General features: G+C 42.2%; 1 protein-coding gene across 1 annotated transcript in view; it reads right to left on the reverse strand.

Moving 5' to 3' along the window:
- Positions 1-16,397: 16,397 nt before the first annotated feature.
- Positions 16,398-19,880, reverse strand: part of crfb1 (cytokine receptor family member b1) — a 33,926-nt gene continuing 30,443 nt past the window's right edge. Inside the window, exon 9 of the mRNA XM_061918610.1 lies at positions 16,398-16,583. The gene's annotated coding sequence lies outside the window, so the exon portion shown is untranslated. The remainder of the gene's footprint in view (positions 16,584-19,880) is intronic.

A 19,880-nucleotide genomic window follows, 5' to 3' on the forward strand; every position in this document is an offset into this window, starting at 1 on the left:
CCAACAAGGAAGTGGTAAGGAGAAAAAAACACCGGGATAAAATACATTGTTTGTGTTTGTGTTTCTGTTTATTTATTTTATTTACAGAAGCTGCAGTAGCTGTTGCTAAATTCCTGGGATTTGGAAAAATATACAAACTTACATTAATACAATTATACAGCGCAATTAGCAAGACATTTACAATTCATTATGCAATAACAATTGCTAAAGAGTCAAATAAACTTCAGATATACCAAAAAAAACAAAAATTAAATTCCAATACAATAAAAAATATGTTATCTCATATATGAATAAAGTTAAAAAATGTTGAAGTCACAGATAATACTTAAGAAAGGTAAAACAGCATAGCACAGATTCTTACTTAAAGGGGATTTCTATTACAGACTACAAATAATTAGTAATACAAATTTGGATTTCATTAATTTCATTTCATTTTTTATTTATCTCCTTCATTGATGTGCATCTTTGATCAGTAGACAATTAAACCTCAGCAACTAAACACACATTTACAGACCAATGCCTGAGAAGGAACAGGATGAAGAAAATCTTATATTTTCCTGCCCCCTTCGACATAATACTTAGTCTTACTTAAAGGCCTACTGAAATGAGATTTTCTTATTCAAACAGGGACAGCAGGTCCATTCTATGTGTCATACTTGATCATTTCGCGATATTGCCATATTTTTGCTGAAAGGATTTAGTAGAGAACATCCACGATAAAGTTCGCAACTTTCGGTGCTAAGAGAAATGCCCTGCCTCTACCGGAAGTCGCAGACGATGACGTCACGCGTGTGATGGCTCCTCATATACTCACATTGTTTTTAATGGGAGCCTCCAACAAAAAGTGCTATTCGGACCGAGAAAACGACAATTTCCCCATTAATTTGAGAGAGGATCAAAGATCCGTGTTTGAGGATATTGATAGCGACGGACTAGAAAAAAATAAAAAACGCGATTGCATTGGGACAGATTCCGATGTTTTTAGACACATTTACTAGGTTAATTCTGGGAAATCCCTTATCTTTCTATTGTGTTGCTAGTGTTTTAGTGAGTTTAACAATACCTGATAGTCGGAAGGGTGTCTCCACGGGTGTCTTGACGCACAGTGTCTCAGGGGAGTTGACGGCAGCTATGGACGGCACAAGCTCAGCTTTTCTCCGGTAAGAACTGACTTTTTAACCACAAATTTCTCACAGAAACCTGCTGGTTGACATTTGGTCGGAATCAATGTTGGCTTGACCGCGCTCTGATCCATAGGAAAGTTTCACCTCCAGGAATTTTAAACAAGGAATCACTGAGTGTTTGTGTGGCTAAAGGCTAAAGCTTCCCAACTCCATCTTTCTACTGTGACTTCTCCAATATTAATTGAACAAATTGCAAAAGATTCAGCAACACAGATGTCCAAAATACTGTATAATTATGCCGTTAAAGCAGACGACTTTTAGCTGTGTGTGTGTGCAGTGCTCATACTTCCTAAAAACCTGTGACGTCTTGCCTACACGTCATTATTACACGACGTTTCGAAGACGAAACACCGGGGAAATTTAAAATTGTAATTTAGTAAACTAAAAAGTCCGAATTGGCATGTGTTGCAATGTTAATATTTCATCATTGATATATAAACTATCAGACTGTGTGGTGGGTAGTAGTGGGTTTCAGTAGGCCTTTAATGGATAATTTGAATGGACTTTCTATCATTTCCTTGGGAAGGTGATGGCCTTCATACAATCCGCATAAATAAATAGTATTTTGTTGCTGCCTAAGGTAAAATACATTTAACTGCAGAAACACGACTGGTGACAGGATTTTGAGTCTAGAGCAGGGGTGTCAAACGTATGGTTTTAATCGGCCTGCGTGATGAGTTTGCCAAATATTTAAATGAGCTGCTTTTTTTTTTTTTAACAAAATAAACTGTTGTTCTAAATATATCCACTAGAAGTCACAATAGCAATTCTGTTAGGCAAGCCCGGTTCATACCGGGGCCAAGCAAGAGGTACACAAAAAAGGGTGACTGTGGCTCCTCCTCCTTGACCCACATGAAACCTAAACCTGCCGTTTTTAATGTCTTCCGCTTCGAATACATCGTCATTTGGCACCCTCGTTGCCCCAAAATGTCTCTGTCGAACATGAAAAAAGTGAATTTAACCCTTTTGAATAGTTTTTACCTTCAATCCAAGGACGGCTGTGATTTAAAGTTTAATCATGGCTTTGTAGATACACTGAGACGAAGTCTATTCTCATTTTGTTTCTCAAACTGCACCAATTGCCTCAGAATTTTGAACAAACAAGAAGTGTTTTGTCCAGAGGATTATCCGTGATTTGTACATTTTCATTAAGTGCTTGTTCTATTTTCGGCCAAAGTAAAACAAAGAAAACAACATGGAGTTGTCTTTATCTTTAAGTTGTCATGCCATGATTTTACCCTTCCGGCCCACTTTGGAATAGATTTTCCTCCAAGCGGCCCCTGGGCTAAAATGAGTTTGACGCCCCTGGTCTAGGGGCACGTGACTCCGCAATGTATTGTGGGGGCTGGGTATCTATTGTTGCTGGACAAAGTTGTTGTTTATCTGGTTGTATTTAACCAGCGCAATTGTGAGAGAGAGCAACAAACTTGATTAAAATGGATCGTACAAAAAGAAAAAACTCAATGAACAAACTGGACCTCGTTCCAAAGACTTGCCACCTTAAAGAATAAGTAAAATTAGTGGAACTGATCCATACAAGCACGTCCAATAGACAAGATTTGAGCATGCTGCTGAAATGGAGTTTGTTTTTATACAGGCCAAACATTTCGGAAGGCTCACGGACAAATCAACTTTACATCAGAATGAATTGGTTAACGTGGACCCCGACTTAAACAAGTTGAAGAACTTATTCGGGTGTTACCATTTAGTGGTCAATTGTACGGAAAATGTACTGAACTGTGCAATCTCCTAATAAAAGTTTAAATCAATCAATCAATCAATCAATGAATGAATCAATCAATCAATCAATCAATCAATCAATCAATCAACCAATCAATCAATCAAAGATGGTCCTTCTTTCAGAGGAGAGTCAACATGACTTGTCACTGTTTGGTGTCTCCTGGAGAACTGTGTTTCAAACTAAATATATTTCAAGTCTGAAATACACTATGCATTAATGCGGGAAATATTTAAAGTCCATCCATCCATCCATTTTCTACCGCTTATTCCCTTTTAGGGGTTGCGGGGGCGCTGGCGCCTATCTCAGCTACAATCGGGCGGAAGGCGGGGTACACCCTGGACAAGTCGCCACCTCATCGCAAGGCCAACACAGATAGACAGACAACATTCACACTCACATTCACACACTAGGGCCAATTTAGTGTTGCCAATCAACCTATCCCCAGGTGCATGTTTTTGGAGGTGGGAGGAAGCCGGAGTACCCGGAGGGAACCCACGCATTCACGGGGAGAACATGCAAACTCCACACAGAAAGATCCCGAGCCTGGATTTGAACCCAGGACTGCAGGGCCTTCGTATTGTGAGGCAGACGCACTAATCCCTCTGCCACCGTGAAGCCATATTTAAAGTTTTCGCATTTATTGATCTATGAGTATGGGTATTACTTTTTTCCCCAAATACCGTACATTTTTCATAACCCGCAACAAGCTTAGCTCCACTTAGCGAACGCTAACATCCTTCTAAATGCAACAGAGTAAAAGATGTTTCGATTCAAACTTACCAGTGTGAAAATGTCGGAAACCCACCAATATGTACTAGGTGATGGTGTTAAAAGTCATGTTTGATCGTCTCATGGCTACTTTCCAAGCTATCATCGTCGGGGTGTGCAGAGAAAGTTGGTCAGATATACATGGAGAGATTTAAAAACAAATAATAAGATCTTGAACTGAATTCCAAAAAAACAACAACAAGCAGCCACTGGAGAGAAACCAGTACAGGAGTGATGTGGTCATGTTTCCTTGTTCCTGTGAGCAGGCGTGCAGCTGCGCTTTGAACCAGTTGTTAGCGGTGAGTTGAAGACAGAATAATGCCAACGTAAACAAAGTTACAGTCGTCTAAGCAGGATGTTATTAGTGCATGCACGACTATTTCTAACTGGTTTAAGAGCAGGTAAGATTTGACCTTCTGAAGTAATCTAAGCTGGAAGAAAGCAGTTTTTACCACTTAGCTTATTAGCTTGTCAAGTTCAAAAGTGTTTTTAATAAAAACACCAAGACTTTTTGCATGAGTTTGGCAGTAGAACTACAGTGGACCAAGGGCACTGTTCAGGCCAGAAAATAAATAATGCTCAACAAAAATGGTGATCTCAGTTTTCCTGTCATTTAAACTAAGAAAATTAATAGTCTTTTACTTCTTACAAACCCCGCTTCCATATGAGTTGGGAAATTGTGTTAGATGTAAATATAAACAGAATACAATGATTTGCATATCATTTTCAACCCATATTCAGTTCAATATGCTACAAAGACAACATATTTGATGTTCAAACTGATAAACATTTTTTTTATTTGCAAATAATTATTAACTTTAGAATTTGGCGCCAGCAACATATGACACAGCAGTTGGGAAAGGTGGCAATAAATACTTATAAAGTTGAGGAATGCTCATCAAACACTTGTTTGGAACATCCCACAGGTGTGCAGACTAATTGAGAACAGGTGGGTGCCATGATTGGGTATAAAAACAGCTTCCCAAAAAAATGTTCAGTCTTTCACAAGAAAGGATGGGGTGAGGTACACCCCTTTGTTCACAACTGCGTGAGCAAATAGTCAAACAGTTTAAGAACAACGTTTCTCAAAGTCCAATTGCAAGAAATTTAGTGATTTCAACATCTACGGTCCATAATATCTTCAAAAGGTTCAGAGAATCTGGAGAAATCACTCCACGTAAGCGGCATGGCCGGAAACCAACAGTGAATGACCGTGACCTTCGATCCTTCAGACGGCACTGTATCAAAAACTGACATCAATCTCTAAAGGATATCACCGCATGGGCTCAGGAACACTTCAGAAAAAGACTGTCACTAAACACAGTTTGTCGCTACATCTGTAAGTGCAAGTTAAAGCTGTACTATGCAAACCGAAAGTGAAGTGAAGTGAAAGCCATTTATCAACAACATCCAGAAACGCCGCCAGCTTCTCTGGGCCCGAGATCATCTAAGATGAACTCATGCAAAGTGGAAAAGTGTTCTGCGGTCTGACGAGTCCACATTTCAAATTGTTTTTGGAAATATTCGACATCGTGTCAGCCGGACCAAAGGGGAAGCGAACCATCCAGACTGTTATTGACGCAAAGTTCAAAAGCCAGCATCTGTGATGGTATGGGGGTGTATTAGTGCCCAAGGCATGGGTAACTTACACATCTGTGAAGGCACCATTAATGCTGAAAGGTACATACAGGTTTTGGAACAACATGTGCCGCCATCTAAGCGCTGTCTTTTTCATGGACGCCCTTGCTTATTTCAGCAAGACAATGCCAAGCCACATTCAGCACGTGTTACAACAGCGTGGCTTCGTAAAAAAAAGAGTGTGGGTACTTTCCTGGCCCGCCTGCAGTCCAGACCTGTGTCCCATCGAAAATGTGTGGCGCATTATGAAGCGTAAAATACGACAGCGGAGACCCGGACTGTTGAACGACTGAAGCTCTACATAAAACAAGAACGGGAAATAATTTCACTTTCAAAGCTTCAACAATTAGTTTCCTCAGTTCCCAATCGTTTATTGAGTGTTGTTAAAAGAAAAGGTGATGTAACACAGTGGTGAACATGCCCTTTCCCAACTACTTTGGCCCGTGTTGCAGCCATGAAATTCTAAGTTAATTTAAAAAAAAAAAAAATCAAGTTTATGAGTTTGAACATCAAATATCTTGTCTTTGAAGTGCATTCAATTGAATATGGGTTGAAAAGGATTTGCAATTCATTGTATTCTGTTTATATTTACATCTAACACAATTTCCCAACTCGTATGGAAACGGGGTTTGTACAGTAAATTGTAAAACAGTACCACTGTTATTTTTACCGCAGAATTCTGGCGACTGAGTTGCCGCTTTTTTTCTGCAAAAATCTACATTTCCTCTTTTTACAGTGCATTACTATAAATAGAAAAGGGCACCACTCATGCTTTTACAGTAGATGTCTGGCGACTGAGTGGCCAAGTTTTTACAGTAAAATCTAACGATTTTACAGTTTAGCCTTGCGGACATGCCATTAATGATTGTACGGCTTAAAAAGGGTAAATATAAGTGTGCTGTTTGCAATTCCTCACGGTTACATTTTTCATAGTACAAAATATAACAAGAACACCGCCGGCTAGTTTATGTCACCATTAGTGATTTAACATAATTTCTTTACAATTCTTTATATTTTGCACAGTTACTAAGTTTAGATGTAAATATAAACAGAATACAATGATTTGCAAATCATTTTCAACAAATATTCAGTTGAATATGCTACAAAGACTAAATATTTGATGTTCAAACTGATTGCAAATAATCATTAACTTTAGAATTTGATGCCAGCAACGCGTGACAAACTGTTTTTTTTTTTCAAATAATAATTAACTTGGAATTTCATGGCTGCAACACGTGCCAAAGTAGTTGGGAAAGGGCATGTTCACCACTGTGTTACATCAACTTTTCTTTTAACAACACTCAATAAACGTTTGGGAACTGAGGAAACTAATTGTTGAAGCTTTGAAAGTGTAATTCTTTACCATTCTTGCTTGATGTACAGCTTAAGTTGTTCAACAGTCCGGGGTCTTGTTGTCGTATTTTACGCTTCATAATGCGCCACACATTTTCGATGGGAGACATGTCTGGACTGCAGGCGGGCCGGGAAAGTACCCGTTCTCTTTTACTACGAAGCCACGCTGTTGTAACACGTGGCTTGGCATTGTTTTGCTGAAATAAGCAGGGGCGTCTATGATAACGTTGCTTTGATGACAACATATGTTGTTCCAAAACCTGTATGTACCTTTCAGCATTAATGGTGCCTTCACAGATGTGTAAGTTACCCATGCCTTGGGCACTAATACACCCCCATACCATCACAGATGCTGGCTTTTGAACTTTGCTCCTAGAACAATCCGAATGGTTAAATTGAGTTGAGTTTGAGTTTATTTCAAACATGCAAGCACACAACATGATACATCACAAATGGTTATTTTCCCATTTGTTCAGGAGGACGCCACGTCCACAGTTTCCAAATATGATTTGAGATTTGGACTCGTCAGACCACAGAACACTTTTCCACTTTGCATCAGTCCATCTTAGAGCCCAGCGAAGCCGGCGGCGTTCCTGGGTGTTGTTGATAAATAGCTTTCGCTTTGCATAGTAGAGTTTTAACTTGCACTTACAGATGTTGCAACCAACTGTAGCTACTGACAGTGGTTTTATGAAGTGTTCCTGAGCCCATGTGGTGATATCCTTTACACACTGAAGTCGGTTTTTGATGCAGTACCGCCTGAGGGATCAAAGGTCCGTAATATCATCGCTTACGTGCTGCGATTTCTCCAGATTCTCTGAACCTTTTGATGATTTTACGGACCGTAGATGGTAAAATCCATAAATTCCCTGCAATAGCTCATTGAGAAATGTTGTTCTAAAACTGTTTGACAATTTGCTTACCAATTGCTGACCCTCACCCCATCCTTGTTTGTGAATGACTTAGCATTTCATGGAAGCTGATTTTATACCCAATCATGGCACCCACCTGTTCCTAATTAGCCTGCACACCTGTGGGATGTTCCAAATAAGTGTTTGATGAGCATTCCTCAACTTTATCAGTATTTATTGCCACCTTTCCCAACTCATATTATGTTTTGCATATGGTGATTTTTTATATTCATCTTGGAGAAAGTAAACCACCAAGTTTAATTAAATAGTGGTTTTTCAATTTCCAATCCAATCCACTTTATTTATATAGCACATTTAAACAACAATAACGTTTCCAAAGTGCTGCACAGCCATGTTAAACACAAAACAATATTATGCTCCACAAATGACTGAATAAAACAAAACATTAATACAAATAAAACCAATAAAAACAATATAAAAACAAATATGATTAAAAACTATTTTAAAGGGTAAAATCAATTAAAACAGTAAAATAAAAATAAAAGTGTATAAAAAACACAGAGGACAACAGAGGACAGAGGACCACACAACTCACGTGGTGTTAAAAGCCAAAGAATAAAAGTGGGTCTTAAGACGAGACTTAAAAGAGTCCACTGTGGAAGCAGTTTGAACATGGAGCGGCAGAGTGTTCCAGAGCTTAGGGCCGACCACAGAGAAGGCCCTGTCTCCCCTGGTCTTAAGTCTGGTCTTGGGCAGAACAAGCTGGAGCTGGCTTTCAGACCTCAGAGCGCGCGCAGGGATGTAAATTTGGATGAGGTCCGAGATATATTCAGGTGCCAGTCCATGTAAAGATTTAAAAACAAACAGCAATGTTTTAAAATCAATTCTAAAATGAACAGGGAGCCAGTGCAAACTCTGAAGAATTGGGGTTATATGCTGGCGTTTCCTGGCCCCTGTTAAAAGTCGTGCTGCCGCGTTCTGGACTAACTGCAACCGGGAGAGAGCTTTTTGGCTGATGCCAGCATAAAGTGCATTGCAGTAGTCCAGGCGACTTGAAATAAAAGCATGCACGACTTGTTCAAAAAGGTTAAAAGATAAAAATGGTTTAACCTTTACTAAAAGACGAAGGTGATAAAAACACGATTTCAGCACATAATAAGATAAGGCCCCTTAGCTTGATATTCACAGGTGGATTGGATCACTTCTCGAAGGAAATAGGCCCTAACTTCGGTATGCAAAAATGATGGCCCTATCCTTCAGAAGAGACTACAAGTCTAGCTCAACGCCAACATTTAGGTTATGACTTAAAGCGGTTGTTTCCCAGTCACTTACACACGAACATCTCCTTTTATGGTCAGGATGTGCTCTCCTGACCTAGCACACACACACACACACACACACACACACACACACACACACACACACACACACACACACACACACACACACACACACACACACACACACACACACACACACACACACACACACACACACACACACACACACACACACACACACACAAAGACAGGCAGGAGGAATATAAAACTGATGGTTTGGCTTCTAAAAATTAGGAGTGCCTCATTTTCTTGACCTGACCTCCTCCAGGAACTGCAGTCCTGTATAATGACACTTTCTTGTAAGAAAGCAACTTTTGGTTCAGTAAAGCGTCTCCGACGTCTCTTTTGATCCAGCGGCACTGCCGTGTCCTCCTTCTGTCCGGACGAGGATGACAAGACCAGAAATACACATCATTTGTTATCCAAATTGCTATCATTAGCTAACAGCATCCAAAGCTAATGCGTGTGCACGTGTTACATACGTACGTAATTACGTCTTAGAAGCCGTAAGAATGCGGGTTATATGACGTAAAATACAATGGAAAGTTAGTGCCCCGTAGGCATCTGTGTAAATGTTGCAAACAGCCCCTTTATATTAGCTGGCCACTATTTGGCGGGCCAAACGAAATGACAAAATGGGCCAAATTTGGCTTGTGGAGCACAGATTTAAATTTTTTTCCAAAATGTACACACTTTGGAAATAATAAGGTTAAGATATCATGTAACATAAAAATTATGATATGGAAATAAAAAGCGTATATTGAACTGGGAAATCTATAGAGATAACAAACTACATTAGAAACTGCTCATACTCAAGACAAATCATCATCATCAATCTTTATTGCAGACCTTAAGAGCCATAAAGGCCTACTGAAATGAGATTTTCTTATTAAAACGGGGAGAGCAGGTCGTTTCTATGTGTCATACTTGATCATTTTGCGATATTGCCATATTTTTGCTGAAAGGATTTAGTAGAAAACATCGACGATAAAGTTCCCAACTTTTGGTCGCTAATAAAAAAGCCTTGCTTTTACCGGAAGTCGCAGACAATGACGTCACCCGTGTGAGGAATCTTCACATCCTCACATTGTTTATAACGTGAGCCTCCAGCAGCAAGAGCTATTCGGACCAAGAAAGTGACAATTTCCCCATTAATTTGAGCGAGGATGAAAGATTTGTGGCTGAGGATATTGATAGCGAAGGACTAGAAAAAAAGAAAAAAAAAAAAGATAAATAAATGATAAATGGGTTGTACTTGTATAGCGCTTTTCTACCTTCAAGGTACTCAAAGCGCTTTGACACTACTTCCACATTTACCCATTCACACACACATTCACACACACTGATGGAGGGAGCTGCCATGCAAGGCGCCAACCAGCACCCATCAGGAGCAAGGGTGAAGTGTCTTGCTCAGGACACAACGGACGTGACGAGGTTGGTTCTAGGTGGGATTTGAACCAGTGACCCTCGGGTTGCGCACAGCCACTCTCCCACTGCGCCACACCGTCCCTATGCCGTCCCTAAAAAAAAAGTAAAAAAAAAAAAAGGCGATTGCATTGGGAGTGATTCAGATGTTTTTAGACACATTTACTAGGATAATTCTGGGAAATCCCTTATCTTTCTATTGTGTTGCTAGTGTTTTAGTGAGTTAAATAGTACCTGATAGTCGGAGGGGTGTGTCCACGGGTGTGTTGACGCTAGTGTCTGAGGGAAGTCACGGCAGCTGCATGGACAACGCAAGGTCCGCAGATCTCCGGTAAGAGGAGACTTTTTACCACAATTTTCTCACCGAAACCTGCCGGTGGACAAGTGGTCGGGAACCATGTTCGCTTGACCGCTCTGATCCATAGTAAAGCTTCACCTACGGGAATTTTAAACAAGGAAACACCGTGTGTTTGTGTGGCTAAAGGCTAAAGCTTCCCACCTCCATTTTTCTACTTTGACTTCTCCATTATTAATTGAACAAATTGCAAAAGATTCAGCACCACAGATGTTCAGAATACTGTGTAATTGCGCGATATAAAGAGACGACTTTTAGCCGCTAATGGTGCTGGGCTAATATGTCCCCTCCAACCCGAGACGTCACGCGCATGCGTCATCATTCCGCGACGTTTTCAACAAGAAACTCCGCGGAAAATTTAAAATGGTGATTTAGTAAACTGTTGCAATGTTAATATTTCATCATTGATCTATAAACTATCAGACTGCGTGGTCGGTAATAGCGGGTTTCAGTAGGCCTTTAAACATATAAAAACACAATACAAAACATTAAAAACAAAACAATAAAAAAATTGAAAACAAAACAATAAAACATAAAGCCCAAATGTCAGTTTCTGACATACAAACATGTGTGCCAATGGTTCCACAGTCCAGATGAGTACCTAACAGAACTACGGCCAGGGTTCGTTATCACAGTGATTATGTCCTTTTCAGACTCAGACGCCCTACACATAAACTTATACATAAGGTTGCATAGCAACGCTAAGAAAGTGGTCACCCCAACATTAACAAACATCTGGCTTGCACTGGAGCTTCTAGGAATTCCTAGGAGCAGCCTCATACAATCATTATGAGGAGCTTCTGTATGCTTTTCTGCTTATACTTGACCCACAGGAGGCAGTTTACAGAGGAGTGCGATATGTTCTGAATAATTTTATCAGTACAATAATAGAATGTCTTTCTCAGCATGTTGGCTTGGGCATACAGCATACGCCGCTGTCTGTCTAGGTCATCATCATCATCATCACCCAATAGGTCAATAATTGGGTGACGATGCAAAAATGATTGGTATGTTATATAAAATTAAAAACTCTGTAAATCAAAACTTCCGGACTTCCGTATCGTAATGTGTTGAAATCTGGTGAAATAATTATGAATCATACATCAATTGGAGAAGGACTTGGAGAAGGCATTCGACCGTGTCCCTCGGGAAGTCCTGTGGGGAGTGCTCAGAGAGTATGGGGTATCGGAATGTCTTATTGTGGCAGTCCGCTCCCTGTATGATCAGTGTCAGAGCTTGGTCCGCATTGCTGGCAGTAAGTCGGACACGTTTCCAGTGAAGGTTGGACTCCGCCAAGGCTGTCCTTTGTCACCGATTCTGTTCATAACTTTTATGGACAGAATTTCTAGGCGCAGTCAAGGCGTTGAGGGGTTCCGGTTTGGTGGCCACGGGATTAGGTCTCTGCTTTTTGCAGATGATGTAGTCCTGATGGCTTCATCTGGCCGGGATCTTCAGCTCTCACTGGATCGGTTCGCAGCCGAGTGTGAAGCGACCGGAATGAGAATCAGCACCTCCAAGTCCGAGTCCATGGTTCTCGCCCGGAAAAGGGTGGAGTGCCATCTCCGGGTTGGGGAGGAGACCCTGCCCCAAGTGGAGGAGTTCAAGTACCTAGGAGTCTTGTTCACGAGTGGGGGAAGAGTGGATCGTGAGATCGACAGGCGGATCGGTACGGCGTCTTCAGTAATGCGGACGTTGTATCGATCCGTTGTGGTGAAGAAGGAGCTGAGCCGGAAGGCAAAGCTCTCAATTTACCGGTCGATCTACGTTCCCATCCTCACCTATGGTCATGAGCTTTGGGTCATGACCGAAAGGATAAGATCACGGGTACAAGCGGCCGAAATGAGTTTCCTCCGCCGGGTGGCGGGGCTCTCCCTTAGAGATAGGGTGAGAAGCTCTGCCATCCGGGAGAGGCTCAACGTAAAGCCGCTGCTCCTCCACATCGAGAGGAGCCAGATGAGGTGGTTCGGGCATCTAGTCAGGATGCCACCCGAACGCCTCCCTAGGGATGTGTTTAGGGCACGTCCAGCTGGTAGGAGGCCACGGGGAAGACCCAGGACACGTTGGAAAGACTATGTCTCCCGGCTGGCCTGGGAACGCCTCGGGATCCCCCGGGAAGAGCTAGACGAAGTGGCTGGAGATAGGGAAGTCTGGGCTTCCCTGCTTAGGCTGCTGCCCCCGCGACCCGACCTCGGATAAGCGGAAGATGATGGATGGATGGATGGATGGATGGACATCAATTCAATTTTCTTACCTCAGAAGAAAGCCATTAGAATTGTAAATGATGCTGATTATTATGGTCATATGTTCAATTAAAAACATTAAAACGACGCGATCTTGTTGACCCCAAAACACTGCTATTGTGACGTACAAAGCTCATGACCGCATGCTGCCTCGGTGTCGAGAGGAGAGGTTCAAATCCAGGGAGAGTCCGTGCGACCTCAGAGGTTCATCGGTCTTGTAGAAAGCAAACCTGAGTACTCGTTTAAAAAGTAGACGTGTTTCTTCCAGGGGTTTTTATTTGTGGAACAGCCTGGATGATGTGGAACAGCCTGGATGATGCCTTCAAATGTTCTAGTTCAATTCACACTTAAAAAAAACATTTAAGACCGATGTTTTTGAAAAATATATCGCTCTCGATAAACACCAGTAGTTAGTACCATGATCAATGTTAACAGCAAAACTAAACGTGGTACATTAATACTAATGGAAATATAATTGTTTGCATTTAGTACATTATTGGTGGAAATGTATGAGTGTACATCAATTTTACATAGTTGTTGATCATTGTATTTACTGTGTACCCTATTTTCTGGACCATGGGGCACACCGAATTATAAGGCGCACTGTCGATCAATGGTCTATTTTCGATCTTTTTTCATATAAAAGGCTCATCGTATGATAGGGAGAATTAAAGGGGTCATATTATTGTCATCTTTTTCTAAATTGAAAACACTTCCTTGTAGTCTACATAACATGTAATGGTGGTTCTTTGGTCAAAATGTTGCATAGATTATGTTTTACAGGTCATTTTCAAGTCATTCAGGATGCGCCGTTTTGTGGGCGGTCTTATTTACGTGGCTCACCTTCGACCAGTCCTGGTTGTGGAGCTGTGGACCAGCTCTTTACTCTTGCGGGAATCCTGGACAAGGCCTGGGAGTATGCCTATCCAGTCTACATGTGCTTTGTGGATTTGGAGAAGGCGTATGACCGCGTCCCCCCGGGAGATCCTGTGGGAGGTGCTGATGAGGTGAGAGGAACCCTGGTGAGGGCCATCCAATCTCTTTACAACCAAAGCGAGAGTTGTGTCCGGGTGCTTGCATGTAAGCCGGATCCGTTTCCAGTGGGGGTTGGTTTCCGCCAGGTCTGCGCTCTGTCACCTATCCTGTTTGTGATTTTCATGGACAGGATTTCTAGGCAAAGTCCTGACCATGGCGGAGAGGGTATACGTCTCGGGGGACTAAAGGTTGCATCACTGCTGTTTGCAGATGATGTGGTCCTGATGGCACCTTTGGTGCGTGACCTTCAGCTCTCTCTGGATCGGTTCGCAGCCGAGTGTTTAGCGGCTGGAATGAGGATCAGCATCTCCAAATCTGAGGCCATGGTTCTCAGCAGGAAACCAACGGTTTGTACAGTTCAGGTAGAGAACGAGACTCTGTCCCAGGTGGAGGAGTTTAAGTATCTCGGGGTCTTGGTCACGAGTGAGGGAAAGATGGAGAAGGAAATCAGCCGGGGAATCGGAGCAGTTGGGGCAGTATTGCGGTCTCTCTGCCGCACTGTTGTGACGAAACGAGAGCTGAGCCAGAAGGCAAAGCTCTGGGTCTACAGAGCTATCTACATACCTACTCTCACCTAAGGTCATGAAGTGTAGGTCATGAATAAGATCACAGATACAAGCGGCCGAAATGAGTTTCCTCAGAAGAATGGCTGGCATCTCCCTTAGAGATAGGGTGAGAAGTTCAGTCACCCAAGAGAGACTCAGAGTAGAGCCGCTGCTCCTTCGCTTGGAAAGGAGCCAGCTTAGGTGGTTCGGGCATCTCGTGCGGATGCCTCACGAGGTCCTTGTGGTACGTCCCACTGGGAGGAGACCCCGTGGCAGGCCAAGGACCAGATGGGGGGATTACATCTCCTCTCTGGCCTGGGAACGCTTCGGGATTCCCCAGGAAGAAGTTGCTAATGTTGCTCTGGAGAGGGAAGTCTGGGGGACTCTGCTAGAGCTGTTGTCCCCCGCGACCCGATTCCAGATAAGCGGTTGTAGATGGATGGACCTTCGCAAGCGCCGTCTCTCATCTTCGTTGTAGCGGTGTAGCGTGCACGGACGGGAGTGGAAGAAGTGTCAAAAGATGGAGATAACTGTTTTAATGACATTCAGACTTTACTTAAATCAATAACGGAGCAACATCTTCTCATTCGGAAACAACAAGAAGGTGTACTGTGAAAAACCGTCCGACCGGAACTCTCTAATAACTAAAGTTCCTTGGGTGAATAATGTAAACTCACTACATCGGTATGTTTTAGCGCTTTCATGGCAAGTTTACTGACAGATATAAGTAAGAACTTTACACTACTTTATATTAGAGATGGCAACAGCGGAGGAGGAATGTCACATAACAAGAAGATAGAGAAAAAGAAGAAGCTTATCGACTACGGTGTCGTCACACACTACGAAGACGGACGCGCACAAATTAAAAATTTACTTTCACATAATATTGCGAAATAAAACGCCAGATAATATGTCTTAACTTGTACACACACCATAATAATGTTCGTATGTTGAAGCACAGTACAATCCATTAAGCGGTGCGGATTAATAGGATACCCAACTCATACTAAAACATTTTCATGTATTTTTGAGTGCCGTGTTTAATGTTCTCTATTTTTTATGGAACATATAAAATGTTGGTGTTTATTTACTTGAGTCATATTGCCATCATACCTCTTACCACATTTCTCTTATGTGTGACTGCCGTCTACCAGTCACACTTATTATTACACCATGTACCAAATAAAATTGCTTCGAGGTCGGTGAGCAAAACCAGAATGATTCCGTACATTAGGCGCACCAGGTTATAAGGCGCACTGTCGAGTTTTGAGGGAAAAAAAAGGATTTTAAGTGCGCCTTATCGTCCGGAAAATACGGTATATATGTGAACAGTTTTTATGCTGTGTACAAGATGTATTAGTAATATGTTGTGTAAAGCAAATGTATAGAACATTTCACATGTCTATGAAGCTCAAGATCAGAGTCTGATGTTTTGCGGTTTTACTTCATCTTGTATTTGAGTTTAATAGTTCAGAATAATTCATGGATGTAACATTTTTATTTTGTCAACCACTGACAGAACAAATAATAAACTAAATTAATATTCGTTAAATCCATTAAAATAAATGTTATCTAATTTTTTCTATCACTTTTTTAGGCCAAGAGTAGCTTCTTTTTTTAAACCTGCAGCCTGTTTTGTAAAGGTTTTACTATGTTATATTTTATTATAATTTATTTACTAAATAATATATTGCAAGAATAGGTTGGATTTGAGAATCGATTCCGAATCGAATAGTCACCCCAAGAAGCGGAATGGGATCAAATTGTGAGTTTCTGAGAGATGTATGGTTAAAGATCAGATGGGACTTTGCAGCGGCTGTACTAAAGCTTCCAGAAGAAGGGAAGTGGTCCTAATGACGTTACAGTTGAGAGATCCGAGGGGGAAAAAAAGTCAAAAAAGATAATGAATACGAAATTGTGTTTTTATTAAATGACTTCCATGCATGGGGTTAAACAAACTTCTTCCGGCATCTGAAAGTGAAGCATTCAGCCGAGCAGAGGAAATGCTCCTCATTACGAGTCGCAAAAACAAACAAAGTCCGGCCAAAAAACAGCTTACTGTGATGGAATCATTTCCTCAAAGTCCCCTGGAAGAGAAAAAAAAGGATGACGATGGAGAAAAAAAATCACTCAAGCACGTTGCTGAAGATGTATTCCTCAAATTTACAATGCGTTTATTTTAACACCTACTAAAACTATGTTGGAGTCAGAGGACGCTCGAAAATATTCCGTTGCTCCTACACGGCAAATCCCACAACACTTATTATGTCGTCCATCCATCCATCCATCCATCATCTTCCGCTTATCCGAGGTCGGGTCGCGGGGGCAGCAGCCTAAGCAGGGAAGCCCAGACTTCCCTATCTCCAGCCACTTCGTCTAGCTCTTCCCGGGGGATCCCGAGGCGTTCCCAGGCCAGCCGGGAGACATAGTCTTCCCAACGTGTCCTGGGTCTTCCCCGTGGCCTCCTACCAGCTGGACGTGCCCTAAACACATCCCTAGGGAGGCGTTCGGGTGGCATCCTGACCAGATGCCCGAACCAATTCATCTGGCTCCTCTCGATGTGGAGGAGCAGCGGCTTTACGTTGAGCTCCTCCCGGATGGCAGAGCTTCTCACCCTATCTCTAAGGGAGAGCACCGCCACCCGGCGGAGGAAACTAATTTCGGCCGCTTGTACCCGTGATCTTATCCTTTCGGTCATGACCCAAAGCTCATGACCATAGGTGAGGATGGGAACGTAGATCGACCGGTAAATTGAGAGCTTTGCCTTCCGGCTCAGCTCCTTCTTCACCACAACGGATCGATACAACGTCCGCATTACTGAAGACGCCGCACCGATCCGCCTGTTGATCTCACGATCCACTCTTCCCCCACTCGTGAACAAGACTCCTAGGTACTTGAACTCCTCCACTTGGGGCAGGGTCTCCTCCCCAACCCGGAGATGGCACTCCACCCTTTTCCGGGCGAGAACCATGGACTCGGACTTGGAGGTGCTGATTCTCATTCCGGTCGGTTATTATGTCGTGTTTTAGAAAATCTTCAAAAAGATTCTGTACGAAAACCAAAAACGGATTCTGGCCTGATGCGCTAACCACCTCGTCAGCACAGTCGACCACGAATCCTTACGGTGATGTGTTTACATACCCCTCAAAATGTAGGTAGTTGGAGTTTAGTATTTAATGCCTGCAACGTACAACGCTCCATTTTTGTTTAGAGAAGTATTTTTTTTAAAGGCCTACTGAAATGAGATTTTCTTATATAAACGGAGATAGCAGGTCCATTCTGTGTCATACTTGATCATTTTGCGATATTGCCATATTTTTGCTGAAAGGATTTAGTAGAGAATATCGACGATAAAGTTTGCAACTTTTGGTGCTAACAGAAAAGCCCTGCCTTTACCGGAAGTTGCATACGATGACGTCACAAGTGTGGGGGCTCTTCACATATTCACATTGTTTTTAATGGGAGCCTCCAACAAAAAGAGCTATTCGGACCGAGAAAACGACAATTTCCCCATTAATTTGAGGGAAAATGAAAGATTTGTGTTTGAGGATATTAATAGCGACGGACTACAAAAAAAAAAAAAAATCAAGTTAAAAAAAAACTACGCAATTGCATTGGGACGGATTCAGATGTTTATAGACAAATTTACTAGGATAATTCTGGGAAATCCCTTATCTTTCTATTGCGTTGCTAGTGTTTTAGTGAGTTTAATAGTACCTGATAGTCGGAAGGGTGTGTCCACGGGTGTGTTGACGCCAGTGTCTGATGGAAGTCAGAGAACAGTTCGAGATGCTACCTCAGTAGAAGCATTTAAGTCTCACCTTAAAACTCATTTGTATACTCTAGCCTTTAAATAGACCTCCTTTTTAGACCAGTTGATCTGCCGGTTCTTTTCTTTTTCTCCTATGTCCCCCCCTCCCTTGTGGAGGGGGTCCGGTCCAATAACCATGGATGAAGTACTGGCTGTCCAGAGTCGAGACCCAGGATGGACCGCTCGTCGGGACCCAGGATGGACCGCTCGCCTGTGTATCGGTTGGGGACATCTCTACGCTGCTGATCCGCCTCCGCTTGGGATGGTTTCCTGTGGACGAGACTCTCGCTGCTGTCTTGGATCCGCTTTGAACTGAACTCTTGCGGCTGTGTTGGAGCCACTATGGATTGAACTTTCACAGTATCATGTTAGAGCCGCTCGACATCCATTGCTTTCGGTCCCCTAGAGAGGGGGGTTGGCCACATTTGAGGTCATCTCCAATGTTTCTCATAGTCAGCATTGTCACTGGCGTCCCACTGGGTGTGAATTCTCCCTGCCCACTGGGTGTGAGTTTTCCTTGCCTTTATGTGGGTTCTTCCGAGAATGTCGTAGTAGTAGTGGTTTGTACAGTCCTTTGAGACATTTGTGATTTAGGGCTATATAAATAAACATTGATTGATTGATGATGATTGACGGCAGCTGTATGGACGGCACAAGCTCAGCTGATTTCCGGTAAGTGGTGACTTTTTACCACATTTTTTTCACCGAAAACTGCAGGTTAACTAATGGTCGGGATCCATGTTCGCTTGACCGCTCTGATCCATAGTAAAGTTTCACCTCCGGGAATTTTAAACAAGGAATCACCGTGTGTTTGTGTGGCTAAAGGCTAAAGTTTCCCAACTCCATCTTTCTACTTTGACTCCTCCATTATTAATTGAACAAATTGCAAAATATCCAGCAACACAGATGTCCAAAATACTGTGTAATAATGCGGTTAAAGCAGACGACTTTTAGCTGTGTGTGTGCGCAGCGCTCATATTTCCTAACAGTCTGTGACGTCACGCGTACACGTCATCATTACGCAACGTTTTCACTTTGCGGGAAATTCAAAATTGCAAGTTAGTAAACTAAAAAGGCCGTATTGGCATGTGTTACAATGTTAATATTTCATCATTGATATACAAACTATCAGACTGCGTGGTCGGTAGTAGTGGGTTTCTGTAGGCCTTTAATGCAGCAGTTTTGCCTTATTGAAGAAGCCCTTACATTTTTACAAAGTGCAATTTCTATTTGTTCTGAAAAGAGCAACTGAATACAAACTCGATGAGGCCATCCCTGAAGGAATTGCGTGTGAATGCTCCAATGCTGAAGTCGAACTGAAATCCGGGATTTTTTTTTTAGAATTGTTGAAGGAGCACACAATTCCCAAATGGGCTGAATATTTTGAAGTTGGAACATTTTAAATCAGATGAAAAATGTGGGGATTGTGGAACTTTGAAGAATGTACCATTCATTTCAATGGGAATTTCTCCCAAATTTGGGAGTTTCGGAAAAAGCGGGACTTTTTTGAAAAAGGTAAAAAAAAACTTGAATGGTCTGAATGAGTTGAAATGGTTGGTGTTGGAATTTTTCA

The sequence above is a fragment of the Nerophis ophidion genome, linkage group LG13 (genome assembly GCF_033978795.1).
Source record: "Nerophis ophidion isolate RoL-2023_Sa linkage group LG13, RoL_Noph_v1.0, whole genome shotgun sequence".
In the NCBI taxonomy this organism is placed as follows: domain Eukaryota; kingdom Metazoa; phylum Chordata; class Actinopteri; order Syngnathiformes; family Syngnathidae; genus Nerophis; species Nerophis ophidion.